Consider the following 6043-nt stretch of genomic DNA (forward strand, 5'->3'; position numbering starts at 1 on the left):
GTGGAAGGTCATGTTTGACAAATCTTATTGAATTTTTTGAAGGGGTTACTAGGAAAGTTGAAGAGGGTAAAGCGGTGGATGTTGTCTATATGGACTAAAGTAAGGCCTTTGACAAGGTTCCACACGGCAGGTTGGTTAGGAAGGTTCAAGCGTTAGGTATTAATACTGAAGTAGTAAAATGGATTCAGCAGTGGCTGGATGGGAGATGCCAGAGAGTAGTGGTGGATAACTGTTTGTCAGATTGGAGGCTGGTGACTAGTGGTGTGCCTCAGGGATCTGTACTGGGTCCAATGTTGTTTGTCATATATATTAATGATCTGGATGATGGGGTGGTAAATTGGATGAGTAAGTATGCAGATGATACTAAAATAGGTGGAGCTGTGGATAATGAAGTAGGTTTTCAAAGCTTGCAGAGAGATTTAGGCCAGTTAGTCATAGTCATACTTTATTGACCCCGGGGGAAACTGGTTTTCGTCACAGTTGCACCATAAATAATAAATAGAAACATAGAAAATAGGTGCAGGAGTAGGCCATAGTAATAGAACCATAAATAGTTAAATAGTAATACGTAAATTATACCAGTAAATTATGAACTAAGTCCAGGACCAGCCTATCGGCTCAGGGTGTCTGACCCTCCAAGGGAGGAGTTGTAAAGTTTGATGGCCACAGGCAGGAATGACTTCCTATGACGCTCTGTGCTGCATCTCGGAGGAATGAGTCTCTGGCTGAATGTACTCCTGTGCCCACCCAGTACATTATGAAGAGTGGGCTGAAAGATGGCAGATAGAGTTTAAAGCTGGTAAATGTGAGGTGCTACATTTTGGTAGGACTAATCAAAATAGGACATACATGGTAAATGGTAGGGCACTGAAGAATGCAGTAGAACAGAGGGATCTAGGAATAATGGTGCATAGTTCCCTGAAGGTGGAATCTCACGTGGATAGGGTGATGAAGAAAGCTTTTGGTATGCTGGCCTGTATAAATCAGAGCATTGAGTATAGGAGTTGGGATGTAATGTTGAAATTGTACAAGGCATTGGTGAGGCCAAATTTGGAGTATTGTGTACAGTTTTGGTCACCGAATTATAGGATGTCAACAAAAAAGAGAGAATACAGAGGAGATTTACTAGAATGTTACATGGGTTTCATCACCTAAGTTACAGAGAAAGGTTGAACAGGTCGGGTCTTTATTCTTTGGAACGTAGAGGTTGAGGGGGGACTTGATAGAGGTATTTAAAATCATGAGGGGGCTAGATAGAGTTGACATAAACAGGCCTTTTCCATTGAGAGTGGGGTAGATTCAAACAAGGGGACGTGAGTTGAGAGTTAAAGGGCAAAAGTTTAGGGGTAACATGACGGGGAACTTCTTTACTCAAAGAGTGGTAGCTGTGTGGAACGAGCTTCCAGCAGAAGTGGTTGAGGCAGGTTCGATGTTGTCATTTAAAGTTAAATTGGATTGCTATATGGACAGGAAAGGAATGGAGGGTTATGGGCTGAGTGCAGGTCGGTGAGAGTAAGAGTTCGGCACGGACTAGAAGGCCTGAGATGGCCTGTTTCCGTGCTGTAATTGTTATATGGTTAAGATGAAAACCGGAGGTCCATGAGCTAGTCCTAATCAGGGAATCAGAGATGGAGAGCGTCCTTCCTCTACATTAGCATTTCAGAGGATCCTTCCAGCACATAACTGTCATTACAAAGAAGGCACTGCAGCACCTCTACTTTCTTAGAAGTTTGCGAAGATTCGGCATGTTATCTAAAACTTTTACAAACTTCTACAGGTGCGCAGTGAAGAGTATCACAGCCTAATGTGGAAACACCAATGCCCTTGAATGAAAAAGCATACAAAAAATAGTGGCTACAGCCCAGTCCATCAGACATAAAGCCCTTCCCACTATGAAAGCATCATGTCTGTGCACCATGATGAGTCAATAACGCAAGACGACTTTCCCCCTATTTAACACACAGTCTGATCCAAACAAGGGAAGGTAAAGCCCTCGTCCAGAGCGCTGGGATTGAATCAGAGTACACAGCAGTCCATGATGTCCCTCCAGTACGGTAGTCTTGCTCTGAGGTCTTCAATTTTATTTTCCAGGCTGCGCATGTTAGTGAGGAGAACGGGGGGATGAGTCGAGTGTAGTTGTCTTTAGGGCTGTGATGAACTTGCAGCAGCCCTGATATGTCACCGTGGGGATTGCACAATGTGGGAGTGAATCTCTTCTTAAGCAGTCATCTGCAGAGTCCTGTCATGGTTCTGGGAAGTGAAGAGCCACCCCACATCTGTCCATTGACACTATCCCCATTTGCCCAGAATAGGGCCACAACCTTCTGTGCCTTTGCTATTCACATGTCAGTTGAGGACCTCTTAAACAGCCATTGTATCCAACTCCACCGTCTCCCCTGGTGCACGTTCCAGATATCAACCTCCTTATATATATATTAAAAAAAAAACTTGGATCCCCTTTAACGCTCCTTCCTCTCACCTTTTGTTTTTCATAGTCCTGCTGTGGAAAAAAATAGTTCAGCTTAACCTAAAGGCGGGAGGAGAAGATGGCAGCACGCCGTGCCTGCGCAGCCCTCCGGTGAAAAATGATATTGTATGTTAAATAGGGTGTTGTGGACAATTCTGATTTGATTGAGAATGAACGTGAAAGCACGGAGGAACGGCTGGAGAAATTTCTGAAACGCCTGTTCGCTGCTGTCGTTACTGTGTGGTCGGGAATCTTTCAGAGGGTAGGCCTGAAAATCCCCGGCCTTCCCTGCTTTTGGCGACCGAGAAGGAGGTCAAACCGTTCAGACAGAGATGGCGCTCGGTACTCGGTGTCGGAGAGCTGATCAGAGCTCGAAGTTTTCGGATGACTCAGAGTCGGACCATGGTCGGGTATGGCAGGGAGAGTTTTTCTTCCTTCTCCTGTCTGCGTGAGATGTGGGACATTTGAGAAACTTTGAACTTTACTGTGCTCACGGACTTCATCAGGTTATGGTATTGTTACACTGTTTGTAACTATATGTTATAATTATGTGGTTTTGTCAGTTTTTTCAGTCTTGGTTTGTCCTATGTTTTGTGTTATCACACCAGTGGAAATAAAGTATCATTTCTTAATGCATGCATTACTAAATGACAATAAAAGAGGACTACGTGTCTTCATAATCAGATATCTGTGACTCCCATATTCACAGAAGCATGGTGGTTAGCGTAACGCTTTACAGTGCTAGTGATCGTAGTTGAATTCCTGCCACTGTCTGTAAGGAGTTTGTATCTTCTCCCCGTGACTGTGTGGGTTTCCTCTGGGCTCTCCAGTTTCCTCCCGTACTAGGGATAGGGTTCGTAATTTGTGGGCATGCTCTGTTGGCGCGGGAAGCACAGCGACAATTGCAGGCTGCCTCAGGCACATCTCGAACTGTGTTGATGTAAACACCGTATTTCACTGTACGTTTTGATGTAGATGTGACAAATAAAGCTAGTTTCTTTGCCTTTAATCTTATGTAATTCTTTCAGGTCACCGCTTCAGCCTCCATAGCCTCGGGGAAAACAAACCCAACCTATCATGCGAGTAGATTGGAAAAATCAGGTCGGCACTGGATCTCAAGAGAGAAAATTTGTAGAATGTCTGCGAGATGGCTTTTTAGAACAGCTTGTTGTTGAGCCCACTAGGGGATCGGCTGTACTGGATTGGGTATTGTGTAATGAACTGGAGGTGATTGGAGAGATTGAGGTGAAGGAACCCTTAGGAGGCAGTGATCATAACATGATTAAGTTCACTGTGAAATTAGAAAAAGAGAAGCCGAAATCTGATGTGTCGGTGTTTCAGTGGAGTAAAGGAAACTACAGTGGCATGAGAGAGGAACTGGCCAAAGTTGACTGGAAAGAGACACTGGCAGGAAAGACAGCAGAGCAGCAGTGGCTGGAGTTCATGCGAGAAATAAGGAATGTTCAAGACAGGTATATTCCAAAAAAGAAGAAATTTTCGAGTGGAAAAAGGATGCCACCATGGTTGACAAGAGAATTTCTAGCCAAAGTTAAAGCTAAGGAGAAGGCATACAAGGAAGCAAAAATTAGTGGGAAGACAGAGGATTGGGAAGTCTTTAAAACCTTACAAAAGGAAACCAAGAAGGTCTTTAACAGAGAAAGGATTAACTATGAAAGGAAACTAGCAAATAATATCGAAGAGGATACTAAAAGCTTTTTCAAGTATATAAAGAGTAAAAGACAGGTGAGAGTAAATATAGGACCGATAGAAAATGATACTGGAGAAATTGTAATGGGAGATGAGGAGATGGCAGAAGAACTGAACGTGTATTTTGCATCAGTCTTCACTGAGGAAGACAGCAGGATACCGGACACTCAAGGGTGGCAGGGAAGAGAAGTGTGCGCAGTCACAATTACGACAGAGAAAGTACTCAGGAAGCTGAATAGGCTAAAGGTTGATAAATCTCCTGGACCAGATGGAATGCACCCGCGTGTTCTGAAGGAAGTAGCTGTGGAGATTGCGGAGGCATTAGCGATGATCTTTCAAAAGTCGATAGATTCTGGCATGGTTCCGGAAGACTGGAAGATTGCAAATGTCACTCCGCTATTTAAGAAGGGGGCAAGGAAGCAAAAAGGGAATTATAGACCTGTTAGCTTGACGTCGGTGGTTGGGAAGTTGTTGGAGTCGATTGTCAAGGATGAGGTTACAGAGTACCTGGAGGCATATGACAAGATAGGCAGAACTGAGCATGGATTCCTTAAAGGAAAATCCTGCCTGACAAACCTATTACAATTTTTTGAGGAAATTACCAGTAGGCTAGACAAGGGAGATGTTGTATATTTGGATTTTCAGAAGGCCTTTGACAAGGTGCCACACATGAGGCTGCTTAACAAGATAAGAGCCCATGGAATTACAGGAAAGTTACATACGTGGAAGAGCGTTGGCTGATTGGCAGGAACCAGAGAGTGGGAATAAAGGGATCCTATTCTGGTTGGCTGCCGGTTACCAGTGGTGTTCCACAGGGATCAGTGTTGGGGCCGCTTCTTTTTACATTGTACATCAACAATTTGGATTATGGAATAGATGGCTTTGTGGCTAAGTTTGCTGACGATACGAAGATAGGTGGAGGGGCCAGTAGTGCTGAGGAAATGGAGAGTCTGCAGAGAGACTTGGATAGATTGGAAGAATGGGCAGAGAAGTGGCAAATGAAGTACAATGTTGGAAAGTGTATGGTTTTGCACTTTGGCAGAAAAAATAAACGGGCAGACTATTATTTAAATGGGGAAAGAATTCAAAGTTCTGAGATGCAATGGGACTTGGGAGTCCTCGTACAGGATTCCCTTAAAGTTAACCTCCAGGTTGAGTCGGTAGTGAAGAAGGCGAATGCAATGTTGGCATTCATTTCCAGAGGAATAGAGTATAGGAGCAGGGATGGGATGTGATGTTGAGGCTCTATAAGGCGCTGGTGAGACCTCACTTGGAGTACTGTTGGCAGTTTTGGTCTCCTTATTTAAGAAAGAATGTGCTGACGTTGGAGAGGGTACAGAGAAGATTCACTAGAATGATTCCGGGAATGAGAGGGTTAACATATGAGGAACGTTTGTCTGCTCTTGGACTGTATTCCTTGGAGTTTAGAAGAATGAGGGGAGACCTCATAGAAACATTTCGAATGTTAAAAGGCATGGACAGAGTGGATGTGGCAAAGTTGTTTCCCATGATGGGGGAGTCTAGTACGAGAGGGCATGACTTCAGGATTGAAGGGCGCCCTTTCAGAACAGAAATGCGAAAAAATTTTTTTAGTCAGAGGGTGGTGAATCTATGGAATTTGTTGCCACGGGCAGCAGTGGAGGCCAAGTCGTTGGGTGTATTTAAGGCAGAGAATGATAGGTATCTGAGTAGCCAGTGCATCAAAGGTTATGGTGAGAAGGCGGGGCAGTGGAACTAAATAGGATAAAATGGATCAGCTCATGATAAAATGGCGGAGCAGACTCGATGGGCTGAATGGCCTACTTCTGCTCCTTTGTCTTATGGTCTATCCATGCTCTCTGCCCAACTAAAAACCTACAATCCTTGCAA

At 44.2% G+C, this 6043-nt stretch overlaps 1 protein-coding gene across 1 annotated transcript in view; it reads left to right on the forward strand.

The window, feature by feature from the left end:
• LOC134339372 (uncharacterized) overlaps positions 1–6043 on the forward strand; it is a 70064-nt gene that overhangs the window by 45867 nt on the left and 18154 nt on the right. The gene's annotated exons all lie outside the window — the stretch shown is intronic.

This window comes from Mobula hypostoma, chromosome 29, assembly GCF_963921235.1.
Source record: "Mobula hypostoma chromosome 29, sMobHyp1.1, whole genome shotgun sequence".
Taxonomy (NCBI): domain Eukaryota; kingdom Metazoa; phylum Chordata; class Chondrichthyes; order Myliobatiformes; family Myliobatidae; genus Mobula; species Mobula hypostoma.